We start from the raw sequence: 14,212 nt of genomic DNA on the forward strand, positions 1-14,212 counted from the left end.
CGTTAGCATTGACTCCGGCAAAAAGTGCACAATCCGTCATGTGGAGCACCAATTTAACGTATTGTAGAAGCACATAAACTCGCAGGGTCCCTTATGCCTTCACCAATGACGACTCGAGAGCGAAAGCCTTCGTCGTCTTCTTCTCTCGGTGGTTGTACTGACCCTTCCCCACGCCTCCATCCGAAAGCTTTCTGCACCGCGCCTGTCTTTTGCCCTGCCTCGGTGATCGGCTCACCTTTGACCAAGCGACGATGTCCCGTGATGACGCCATCATGTGACGTCCCATTATGTGAAGTCATGATGACATCACCAATTTTGATGGTATGTGACGTCACGATGACGTTGTATGGTGACGTCATCACTTTATTATGATTTTTTGCATCACTCGCGTTGACGCCGCCAACGCGGGACGCCGCCGACCCCGATGGTCAATTGTCGCGTTTAATCAGGCATCCAAGGTTTTCGCCTTAACAGGGAAGTGTGGCGGCACGTGTGTCGGCAATCCCTCGACTGCATTAACCAACAACGAAGTGGTCTTTTTATTTATTTATTTATTTATTTATTTATTTATTTATTTATTTATTAATTTATTTATTTATTTATTATACCCTCAGGACCAAAGGCATTAAAGAGGGGAGGGGTTACAATAAACGATAGAAAAACAAAAAGCAGATAAAACGTTTTAGTACAAAGGTTTCTGATTATACAATATTAGCTAATCACCAATATGCCTGACTTAGCGAAAGAAGGGAATTGTGAGGGCTCGTTTCTTTGTGTCTGAATTAGCAATGCGTTACAAGTTTCAGTGCTAGTCTGCTATATATATCTGTTTAGTGCATATTGCGGATGTGCCGGCGTGAGTTTCAAGGAGTGCGGTGTTTGTATACAGGGTGTCCCAACTATCACGCAGCACGATTTTAAAAAAAGAGGAACGGCGTTACGCGAAGCAATTCCTAGTACACTGGAGAAGCCACTGCTATTTTTTCGTTAATGAGGTCTAATTAATCAGTCATAATTATATTTGTAACTCGACAAGTACTCACCTAATTATCAGGATGTCAATGAGGCGTATCTAGGCATGTTCAAATGGCACCATACTGCGTTATTTTCAACAACGTGCTAATTGCGCGCTCATTTTTTCCGGTTGATCAAGAATGCCCGCGAAATATGAAAAGTGACACGTGACTAGGTTGCTGCGCGCATCAGCAATCAGCGCCCTCAAACAAGCTCGATATGAGGTAGCCAGTATCAAGGAAAAAATGCAGAAAGAAAAAATATGGATCTTCCTATCTGCACCTCCCCGGCCGAAGAAACGCACAGCTTGGTTTTACAGTCAGGCCGTAATCAGAACAGCGCTCCTACCGCGTTATCAATGAGAACAGTCGGCGGTGAGATATGGATAATGATAGTGGCATACTATCGAACGGAATGAATCCCAACGAAATTGCGACGCATATTGTCGGTGCCCGACTTGTACCCTTGCCAAAATGCGAAACGGTGTCTCTGGCAACGGACAACAGGCAAAGCGGTTGTTTGCAGTAAGCTTATTAGAGGGCGCTGGTTTCCTTTACGGGTGGGAGCACTCGCATACCTTAAAGAAATCTACCCGCACAAGTACCCTGACGCTTCCTGCACCGCATGTGGTCAGGGGGTCGCTACCCTAGCTCACATGCTCTTGGAGGGCGGCTCGCTAGGCCCGACCTACCGCAAGCCCAGATGGGAAGCCATGCTGCACAGCCCGAAGTCGCAATACCAAATCCTGGCCGTCCGATACGCCCACCACAGGGCCCACAGACTAGACCTGTCGGTCCCCGCGTGGGAATAGCCGGGTGGGCGCGGGACGCTCTTCCCCACGTCTGTAACGGACCTCAATAAAATTGTTCTCTCTCTCTCTCTCACGTGTTATATCTCATATTTCGCGGGCTTTCTTTATCAGTTGTAAAAAATGAGTACGTAATTAGTATGTTGTTCAATATCGCGCAGTTAGATGCCGTTTGAACATGCCTAGATGTGCCTTAATGACATGTTCATAATTATGCGAGTGCTTGTTGTCGAGTTATAAATATAATTAGGCTAGTTAATTAAACCTCATTAACGAAAAAAGTAGCAGTGGTTACTCCGATGTACTGGGAACATTATGCAGTAGGTTCGCTTCGCGTAACGCCGTTAATCTTTTTTTTTTTTAAATCGTGCTGCGTCATAGCTGGGACACCCTGTATATTTTCTTGTTTTGGTCGCCCAAGTCACTGTGGCTCACACCAGCCGAGGATCGGCCATAAATATTTAATTTGGTAGTCAGCACTTGCCTGGTCTTCTTTTACGGCATGTGTTAACTTGGTGCTGATGGATCGCTACCAACTAGCCCAATTCAATATACTAAAACAGTTTTTGTGAGCGCATCTACGCCAGCACTGCTGGCTGCTAACTGCAGTTTGGCTACAGCGTCAAGATAGGTGAAGGTAATCGAATGTAATGCTTTCTCTCGACCGCTGCCACTGATTTTCTTTCCCTGGCACTCTCTGCTCAAGCTGTGAAATATTCAGCGCTTCCCAAACGAGTGTAGTACAGCAGTGTGACAAAACACGCTCTATTTCAATACGGTTCAGAGGATAACTACAGAAGCTCGAGGCGTTCGACACTGTGCTCAATAGTTCGCACACGAATCTGACAGGTAAAAACACCCGCATTCACAAGACAGCAGCCTTTTATTGGTTTCCCCCACAATGTACAACTCGTAGTGCACCTCTATACGCATACCTCAGCTCTAATCCCACTGCCGAGAGACTAATCCCAGCCACCCCGTACCAACACCAACGATACCTTGCGGTCTTCATCAGCGAACTGCAAGCGAAGCCCTGAGGTTCCCACGGCAACCCTTCCCTGCAATAAAGTGTTCTCTCTCTCTCTCTCTCTTATTGCTTTGAAGCCCTCTACTCGACAGTCTATCGTGGAACGGAGTGCCTTTCATGTATAGACACTACCAGTGCCGCAGCCAGAACTGTTTCTTTCGCGGGGGAGGGGGGCTCAACCATACCTTATGTGTGTTCGGGCGTACGCTTGTATGTGTGCGTGTATATATACACATGCAAAATTAAAACAATTCAAGAGGTTGGAGTTTGTGGGGGGTTCAGACTCCCCCCTCCCCCCCTCAAAATTCTTGGGGTTGGATGGAGGGGTCGGAACTCCCCCAGCGCCCACCCCTGGCTACGCCAATGTAAACTACATTCCCTTCGAACTGACATTCCGAGCGAACCCACAGGACAGAGAATGTACACATGACAACGAACACAAACACCGTGACAAGCGCATCGTGCGCATGCAAACTGATCAGAGCTGCAGCCAACGAATTTCACCACTTCACGCGCCACTGTGCGAGGACAAGAAAAAAAAGAATCGACGGCGTCCCTCGAGCGTCGTGAGGAACGCATCGAGGTCGACGGCGATCGAGCCGCGGCGCGTGTGTGTTCGCGTGCGCCGTCCTCCGCATAATGTCCGAAGGATACGAAACAAAGAAACGCGCCTGAACGGCACAGCGCTACACGCGCGCGCTGCGGCAGCGTCGGCACAATGCCGCAACGCGTCGTCGTGCGCATCGAACGCAGCCGCGGCGGAGTGCATCCAGGGATCCAGGTCGTTGTCACCGCTCAACCGTGCGTGCAAGCAGCGGAGACGCCACGTGCACTGTGCCTCTGCAGTTGCGGGGCGCGTGTGTTTATCTATGCTAATCGATGCCGTAATCGCGGCCATGGTAATTAGACACCCGCGCTACGTGCCGCCCCCTGGCATTTGATACAGGGCGGCGCCCCTGTTTCGATGAGCGATTCGGGGCCGAGCCATCGTCCTTCCGCGAAGCGCTCGCCGATAACGAAAGTCGCTACTGTTTTTTGTTGTCACCGTGCACGACGTTGGTCTGGCACGCGATGTTATTGCACACGAATAAACATCGTGATGACTATGGACCGTCGGCACGTGAGTGTACAGATAGTTCAGTCAACGTGCGATTTTTTATTGAGAGCCTGCACATCAAAAACAGTCACTCAGGTCACTCAAGTATGAAAAAACAGTCATGTTTGCGTATATAATCTCAATCTATCAGCGATAACAGTAAGGCATGAGGGAAAGCTCAGCTTTGGAGTCCACCGAGATACGTTCCCACATTAAAGGTACACTAAAGGATAATATTAAGTCGACGTCGATTGTTGAAATAGCGGTCCAGAAACCTCCTAGTGCTACTTTTGTGCCAAGGAAGTGCTTATTTTGAAATAAAATCACTTTTTAGTGGTCCGCATCGCGTTAGCACACTTCAAATCACCCGCCTGAAAGCGGTCTTTCTGACGTCACTGTTGCCGTGCCTAACGTTGCCCGCATTTACTGCGCGACGGCGTGCACTGGTGGCGTGCGCCATTCGGGCATCCGGCAACATCACATGCACGCGGCATTTTGTCGAACTTTCTGTCAGAGCGACTTTCACGAGCGTGCAAAACGCGATACCGAAACTACCACTGAGACGCAACCGCGTGAGCGACGCCGGGCGCCGGGCGAAGCGCAGTTCGGCGAAAAGGAACCTTCGAACCACGCGCTGTTCCCCATGGCAACGCTAAAGAGGTTCTTTTAGGGGCGAAGCTCCTTAAGGCGGCACCCGTTCGTCCCTCGTAGTTGTCGTAGTCGTAGTGCGTAACCAGTCGTAACGCTAGTACCAGATCTTGACCTCCAAGGTGGTGCCGGTGGGAGATTTTTCCTGTGCGTTGTTGAACAATAAAAAATTCGCAGCGTGCGCGTTAACTAAAAGCCGAATTCTTCTGTCTCTCATTCCCCATTAGCAGCCATTGGCATGTTCCAGTAGGAAACGTTAGTAGAAGTAGAAGTGTAAGTGTTAGCTAAAAGCCGACTTCTTCTGTCTCTCATTCCCATTAGATGCCATTGTTTACCTCCAAGGTAGTGCCTGGTGAGATTTCCCCTGTGCGTGATTAAACAATAAAAATTTTGTTCAAAACGCCGTTGATTGATGAAATAAACCAACGAAAGACGCCAGATGTTTTCTAAAAGCAAAACGAGAGAACGCCAGATGTTTCTAAAGCAAAACGAAAAGACGCCAGCTGCTTAACTAAAGACGCCAGATGTTTTCTAAAGCAATGGTTTTCTAAACAATGAAAATTCACAGCGTACATGTAAAATTAAAGTGAGCTGCAAGTCGTCATAACTCATCGAACCTTTAGTATAAACGCGCCCGATCTCACGTCGGTGATGATGTACTGGGCAGAATTCACGGAAGATTCACGGTTACCGATGAACCTCCGCAGCTTCGCCCACTCATCATCATTCACCTCCGTGGATATGCTGCGATTTTTTTTCCATGAATCAAAGAGAAACGAACAAGCAGAATTTTATTACGTCTCTTGATGCACGGAAGGTTCTTTTTTTTATTGCAGCTAGTTTGATTACTAGTGATTAATCGTAGTCGGACGCTCTCACGTCATCTGGATCATTTCCGAAATGTCCCTCGTGGTGCACGGCGTGTTATACATTTAGCTTAATTTCTCGGTAAGTAGGGCACTGCTGTTGATAATATTGCCGTTTTAGACGTTGCCATACATTGAGCTTCCACTCTGACATAAATTGCTATTTGCCTTTAGTGTCTCTTTAACATTTCGTGCATAGAGAACTAATAAGACACCCTGAGTTAATCTGCTGTCGCTTTAAGGAGAAAAACAGGTCAGAAGCTTGCGGGCACTGATTTCAATGTCAGTGCATTTGACATATGACGATAGAGGAAAACATTATTCCAAAACAGAAACGTCCCAGTGCAGGACCATGTTGATCAGTAGAGGTGGAAAAGTTTTGATTATGTGCTGATTAAAAGAATTACAACGAAGAAGAGAAGACAGACGGACATAAGTTAATGGGACAAACGGGATAATGGAGGTGTCCATCTGCGTGTCTTCTTCGTTGTAATTCCTACAATCGGCGCCTAAACTTCAACATGAACCAACTATCCCCAGTCATCGTCTTACAGAGACAGAAAATCAAGTAATCGCTGCCAAGAGGCTTTCTCTGTGGTGTTCCTGCAGGGCGTATAGAACGTCCGTAAGCAAGCGCATAGGTTGGGAGCGTAGATTGAGTTGCGCCTCACTCGCCAGGTGGCAGGCTTGTTCGTTGCCGGGATTTCCGGCACATGGCCTAGGAGGACGGAAAGAAGATCTGTAGACGGTGAAAGACAAGCAACACGACACCAGCGCTTGTGTTATCGCTCCCTTACTTGTACTTGTCTTAAGTTGCGCTTAAATTTTCTATGGTGCGTGGCTTAGCACCCACTTGGCAGTCTCTCTTAAAATGCGAACGCGCTATCGTAATGTATGTGGAGGCGTTTCGCATTGAGGTTTTCTGTTTACGTCGCATCAATCATCAATGTCACAACCACAACTGTTCTCTTTACTCTTTTTTTTAACACAAGTGTTTTATGCCGGGATCCACCAGAACTTCACTAACGTCATTTCCGTCACGGATATGATGTCGGTAAAATACACACGTTAGTCGTGCATAGACGTTAGTCGTCAGGGTGGAGATGTGCCACTAGGCGTCAACGGGGATGCATCAACGTCAAACGGTGCTACAGCTGCCAGACATCAATAGACACTGTGCAAGCTCTCATATACCAATGTACAATAAACAATCAACTACTTCTGTGAAGACAGGTTCCACTTTCGTGTAATACCGATTCCTATGACAGAGGAATCAACCATGATTTTTTTTGCTTATGCATTATCCAGAGTTATATAATGCGTAACTATCATAGAATCATGAAACGAAGTTTGTCCTCGAAAATGACACTGATGGACAATGACAGTAAGAAGAGGAAACAGACGACGTGGGCAAAGTTCACCGAAAGCCTCTCCGAATTGAGGGGGGGGGGGTGATTCTATAATAAAGTGAAGGGAAGATAAAAGAGAGCCCCGCCATTGTCTCTCTCAGAGGAGGACACCTCAGCAGTAGCTCTCAGGGGAGGGATCAGGAGGGATTAAAAGAATGATAGGAAAGAAGGGGTGAAAGCGATTAAAGAAGTTCGCGGACGGGGCCCCGATCGGCGAGAGCTGCTCGGCGAGCAGACATCGCGGACGAAGCAACAGTCTGTCGTGAAATCCTTCGAGCGACTCCCCGAATTGAGGCTGTTGGCAAGTAAACATCTGCTTTTTGGTGTTTACAACCCTCTCGGGCCTGTGCACGCAAGTTGAAATTAATAATGGTGGGGTAGAAGAAAACAATCCCAGAAAAAAAATGGAAACGACGCCGAGGATTCGGGTGCTTTGCGTGCTGCAAAAGATTCTGGCCGGTCCAAAGAACGATCGGATGACGTGACCCTGGACGACAGAATCATGGAAGAAAACGAAAAAACAATTATGCCCATCCTGTTAAACTATAGCGCAGCGAAGCGGAGGTGCCGGAAGCAATTCCTGAACAGAACACAACGTTTCCCCCCGACTGTCCGCCCATTCTACTTTCATTCCTTGCACATACAGGCAAGCAGCATCAAGAAGATTGACGAGTGCGTCATATTCTGGAGAATCGGGGGTGATTAGGTAGTTATTTCGGTCCTCGTAGATACTTTCGCCGTCGATGCGACGTGGGATGATCGCAGTTTGCTTCCCAGAAACCCGCGCAGCCACTACAAATGATTGCTTTTCCAAAAACTTCACCTCTCGCCAATTTTTAGCATACACAGTTTTCGACTTGTAGGAGCAGCAACACACCTACTTTTAAAAAGTTTGTTGCTGAAACGAATGAATTAGCACGCAAAATGTCGACTAAATCTCACCGTTGTTGTTGATGTGGCCGCGAAGTACAAAATATATGACCAGAAAGCTAGAGATATTAAAACATGTTGCTAACAGAAACAAAAGAAGAAGAAGCAATAAGGATGAGGAAATAATATGAAGAAGCACTACCAAATTCATATTTTAAAAAAGGAACAGAACGAGTCCAATATGAGAGGGGATGTGGGCTCCATTCTTTGGACGTGTCAACGTCGCACTTATCGTCGCATGCGATATTTCACTGGAGCAGCAGATCGATATCCAAGGTGCATGCGCTGAAAGTAAAGTGGTCTGTCGGGAATGCACTTGCATTAGCGCAGAGTCTCAAGGTGCTTCTCCGTGGATCGCACTTTCCTCGCTCATATCGCGAAGGCAAACCACGCATCCAGTGCGCGCAACAAAGAGACGCTGGCTCGATCGGCGTCGTTTGCCACCGCGCCAACACGGGGGCACGCGCGGTCGTCGGCGGGTTTTTGTCCGTGCGCCGTGTCCTTGCCTCTAACGAAGCAGGCGCCGTTTTCTGTGCCAAGGCGCGTCCAGCCACGGCGTGACAACGAAGCGTCGGAACACCAACCGACGGAAGAATGAGAGATTGCGTCGGGCCCTTCGGTCGCGGCATTGCGCGTTTCCAGCGACGCGTTTCCATTGTTCACCGCCGCCGACACATGGCTACTGCGTCGTCGTGCGGCCACACAGACTCGCGCGACAGGCGCTTCGGCGTCATCATGTGTGCCACTGCCACCGACGTGTGTAAACCGCTGCGCAGAGCCTCAAAAGCGGGGCAAAAGAGCACTTGGCGCGGGTGCTCGTCCAAGCCGGATGCCAGCGAGACAAGTCTGAATGACGAAGCGAGCATGGACACACAGCGGAGACATCTGCAGCGTATGGAGCTGCAGGTGTCGGACAACCATGCATACGTCTGCCTGTCGCGATAACCCATGATACGGCATAATTACAAATGCTATACTAGTGGGGCACATATCTGGCCTTTAGTAGATGCCAACGCGACGATGTCACTGCCCTCTGTAGAAACGCAACTCGTGCACTTTATTAGTAAGCTATTGGAACTCTTGCAACCTGTCGTGTTCATATGTCATGGTGTCGCTGCAGGTACCGACAGTGGCACCACGGTATTTGAACACGACAGGTTGAACACGATAGAGAAAACAACAGGTCACGTCACATGGTGTCGATGCCGACACACCATGTGTCGTGACGCCAATGGCTAACCCCTTCAAAGCCAGCACGCTGAGGATGACGGCGCCTTTGAAGAAGGCATACGTCTACCTGTCGAAACTAAGGCCAGCCTATCTGAGGCATTTATTCCTGTTCATTGCACATTGTGCATGCATCCGTCGGTTCCAACCTTACTCTATGATTTTCTGTAGTACCGGACAACGATTCACTGATACCAAACATCTTCCAAATATTATACAGTATTGCTTGGCTTCTATGACTGAGTTACGTCATTTATGTAAAGTTAAAAAGCGGGCGTCGCGTTTTACGCCACGCGAACAACACAAGCCATGCACTCACTAGTAGCTATGCACCAACTAGCCCAACATAGCGTGTTGCAGGCCCGTAGCCAAGGAGAGGGGGGGGGTGGAGCCTGGGGGCCCGTCCTCCCCCCCCCTCCCGAAATTCTGGTGGAGGGGGGTGTTTTACTGAAAATAAGTAATGAAAATAGGTGTTTTTATTATAAAGTCGAGGTCTTCAGCAAGTGCCCCCCCCCCCCCCCCTTAGAAAAAGATTCCTGGCTACGGGCCTGGCGTGTTGTTATACAGTACGTCACCGGGCAAAATTAACGGTCGTTATTGGTAAGCGAGGGCGCTGTTACTGAACGATCGCTCTCGAGCAGGAAGCTGAGAATATTCGAAACCTACGGTCTGCTCAAGTGCGCAAGGCGGGGGATAGCTCATGAAAGCGAATGCCATCAACTAGTCTCATTGTTAGCTGAGACGATAGAGCGACCGCCCCAGAAGAGCGCTGGTGCCAGGACGAATTTTTCAACTGTGAAGTTTCTTTCTGAGAAAACCGTTAGAAAAAATTGGCGAAGCTTGCACTGAGTCGCGCAAGGCTTGAAACAGCGAAACTGGACGATTCTGAAGCCTAATCTGGTTGCTTCTAGGTTGTTGCTAGGCTTTCGAAAGGTTAGTCACGACACAAATGTCCAAACTCCAGAACCGAGCGTTCGCACCTCATAGAACGACGCTTTCTTTATATCTGCTTTTAAATGCGAAGCATTTCTTAGCGAACCTCTGGCACTTTGAGCGTTTCTCTTTCTTTCTTAACTGGCTTGGAAAAACAGCCTATGCAGGTGTAATGTCAGTGCAACGTCAGTTGTGGTTGTGGTGCTGGCTGTCTAGTTTTACAAGAAAGCAATAAACACTACATATTTACTCCTACGATACAGGCGTCATACACGATTAACGTCTGTGGTTCTATTGGCTCCTGTTTTATAACTGTCTAATAAACATTAAATTTGTATTTCTATGATTCAGCTTGCTATATTGAAGCATTGCTTGACCCCAGAGGAATACATTAACGAAAATTACGTATGATATTCCCATGATTGCACCATAGAGTGGACTTAGTTTCGATAATACTGATGTATGTACTCTAACGTGAGGGCTGACGTTACGTCGCATCATAAGTTACCCTTCAAACGCCAGTGTTGTCGACGTGCCTGGTAAGCCCACGATGTGCACACAGCTACTACACTTACAAAAACACGTCGATCCACTTGGCTCAAAGCCATAAAATACAGCATAGAAGTACTCGTTGACTGCTTCGCATGAAACCGATTTCCCCAACGCGTGGGATCTGCCAATTTTTTTTCTCTCTCTTTCTTTCTCTCTCGGTCTTTCTTTTTTTTTCTATCTCTTTCTCTCCCTTTCTATACATTTCTCTTTATATCTTTTCATGTCTTTATTCCCATTATTTCTCTCAATTATTCCCTCTCTCTTATATAGCTTTCTCTCTCTCTTAGTGAACCAGTGCTGAGTAGTGGGATTCGCCCAATTTCTGCGGCACGTATAACTGTTCATGATGATGATATTTTTCTGATAGGCCGCTCAAATTACGGCTAGCTTAAACAGCTTCGCTGCTAAAAGAAAAGGGAAGGGGGGTTGGGGGGGAGAGGGCCGTTTGTTGCTTTGTGCTGGATGGCAATCGTGACGGATGGCAATTTTTCCTTTCACGAATTTTGTTCTATTTGACTCGATCTTCGAATAACATAGTAACTATTCGAAAATATGAATAGATTTGCATAGTCTTAGAAATATTTTAATTGACTGCTCCGTCAAATATAAAATGCGATTACCTTCATCCCATCCACATTGGACATAACCTACACATAGCAGACTTTCTGACTAAGAAGGATCACTCGCAATACAATAAATGTGGGAGACAAGGCATTTGAGAGTTAGTACAGTGTGGTACGTTTCAACATGTTAAGGTATACAACCCGCCACCATGGCGGGTTGTACAAGAGGTTACGGTGCTCGACTGCTGACCCGGAGGTCGCGGCAGTCGCATTTCCGATGGAGGCGATAGTGCTGGAGGCCCGTGTACTTAAATTTCGATGCATGTTGAGGAACTCCAGATGGTCGAAATTTTCGGAGCCCTCCACAACGGCGTCCCTCATAATTATATATCGCGGTTTTGGGACGTTAAACCTCAACAACTATTATTATTATTATGTGAAGGTATACTCACATGTCAACTACGCCAAAAAAGCTGCCTTTCTAAGCGTTCTATAATCATACATCACCGAGCAGCTATGAAGAGCCTCTAGTTTGCGGACAAACTGGCCAACTGTTCCTAAAGCTCCCTCTGTGTATTTAATAAAGCATGTTTTACAATATGCGGTGTAAGCATTCCATAATGCTGCGCATACCAAGCGGCGAAGATAGTCAACGTCTTACATTAACAGTGAGAATGCTGTACATCTCTATTCGGAAATCCGATTCGATCTCAAAAACACCGCGAATGCAAAATCACTTTCCCGGGATTTCCGCGTGATTCGACGTTTTGCAACAGCATGCTTGCAGCGCTGTCGTCCGCAGACGCGCCACGTGCCGAGTCATCGACATCTCGCGAAATTCATCGCTTCCTCGAAAGCGACTGCCCAAGAACACAGTGGCTTGTGTTGTCGACGTCGCATAAAACACGACACGCGCGCTGCTTTAAATTTACATAACTGACGTAACTCAGTCGCAGAAGCCGAGAAATTACTCGACAGACGGGACTGTCGCTGCCTTCATGACATCTTGGTCCGCGACAACGTCATCGCCGTGACATCAGACCGTTATGTTGTGGAATAGCGCTCAAGTGCCTGCAGGCAGACGAACCTCCAGATGGACCAGATCGCGAGGCTACAGCTGTAACAGCCGTCAACTCTCGGGCGGCCTACTTTTTCAGGCCCATCCGACGCGAAGGCCGCGCTCTCCTCTTCGGGCACTCCCAAGATCAAACAGCGACGCGTTGGCAGCGTGCTTCCTGAGCACGCCGCCCGGCCCGAAGAAAGTGCTCGTAGTGTTCGTACGCAGATGAGTTCGTTGGACCGACGCAGGCATCTTCTCTACGCACGAGCGGCTGGAAGCTGCACCGCGCAGGAAATATGTAGGTCACTGGCTCTGCGCGCGTGTTTAGTGTACTCCCTCGAACATGTGTCTCGTTCGCACGCGCACTCACACAAACATTTGTTGTGACACGAATCTGCGGCCACATCTCGATTTATGCCGCCTTTCCCCGAGCCCAAACGTGTTCGCGACTCTGTCAGTGTGCGCTTGGACCGTCACAAACAAGCCTTACCCCCATAGGCGTGCGCAGGGTTCCCATTCAAGGGGGGGGGGCGAAGGTCCGTCGCAGCGCCCCCCCCCCCTCTCAATTATGTCAATGTATGGCACTGACATTGCGCCCCCTCCGAGTCGCAGCGCCCCCCCTCCCTATTATGTCAATGTGTGGGGCTGACATTGCGCCCCCCCTGCCCCCCCTCGTGCGCATGCCTATACTTACCCCGATAACAAGCTCTCTTTTCATCCTAGTCCATATCTACACCCGTTATCAACAAGAGGAACCAGACATCATCATCCTGAATCCTTAACTCCATATCACACAAGAACTAACGCCTTCAATTTTCTTTTTCTTTTTTCCTCGCACCATTAACGAATGGAACACACTGCCATTATCATTGACTGAATCAGTTGAGTCGATTGACCTGATTGATTACTGATATTTTAACAGTGACATTGAAATGTAAGCGTTTTTTTTTTCGCCTTTTCGAATTCTGTGTTTTGTTTTGCAATTTACCCCTCCTGCCTGGGCCCATGTGGGCCTGCAGTATGTTGTAAATAAAAATAAATAAAATAAATATATGAAAGTTGACGCGCCCGTCGATGTCTTCTTCAAAGTTCTGATCCACTGTCTAGACGCGCTAAATACGGTGATTTGCATAACACGAGCGCTCACCTTGACTGCTTTCGTGAGAGTGCCGCTCTACCCATACTTCAGAGGGCGGCCTTGCATGTCGCGGAACACCTTGGATGCATGCAGGCCGTTTGTAGCAGTTTGTAGAAAAGCTGTACACCGGTTCCGCGCTTGTTATAAAATATTACATTCCTTTTCGCTCTCTTGCACCGAAGCGGGTGCCCCCCTGGCAGGATCACTATTCTACCGTACAGCTGTTTACCGTTTGCGACAGATCCGTACGGACCAGGTTACCTTACTCTCGCTCCCGCGTTATGAGCAAGTACAGATAACCAAGTCGTCCACGCGGCCAGCACAGGGGTTCGGTTATGTCACCGCTGATGGCGAGCCATCACTGGCGGCATAGGCGTGCGCACAGGGGGGGCGGCCGCCCCCCCCCCTAATCGCCTAAAAGGCGGGCGCGAAATCTGCCCCGTACATTCACTCTTCTAGTCACCTAAGAGGGGGGTGGGGGCGCAGAAACTGCCTCATACATTGACTTAGCAGGGTGGGGGGAGGGGGGCGCTGCGATGAACCTTCGCCCCCCCCTCATGGTGAACCCTGCGCACGCCTATGACTGGCGGCATGCAAGTATGAGATAAGGATAGACCGGCCGTTGTCGTGGCCGTTCGCTTCACCTGACACGCAGCCCCCGGCCAGCGATGACAGATCGCTTGCAGTTGAGGCTGCCCATCTACAACCGATGAAAATTTTGGTCTTTCCTGCCCGCTGCGCATACTTTCCATTGGGTATGTGAGTTATGTACTACTTAACTTCTGCTTCAGAGAACTAAGAAAACGTATCAAATTCCATGAAAAACGTCGAGGATGCTTGAGCTTTGCCTTCAAGTGAACGCGATAGCGTAATCGGAGCCTGTTCGCATCGCCTTCTCAATCGCTAGCCTGGCTCCGCTTATGGGCGGAAACCCAAACCGT

Source organism: Rhipicephalus sanguineus, chromosome 3 (genome assembly GCF_013339695.2).
Source record: "Rhipicephalus sanguineus isolate Rsan-2018 chromosome 3, BIME_Rsan_1.4, whole genome shotgun sequence".
Taxonomy (NCBI): Eukaryota; Metazoa; Arthropoda; class Arachnida; order Ixodida; family Ixodidae; genus Rhipicephalus; species Rhipicephalus sanguineus.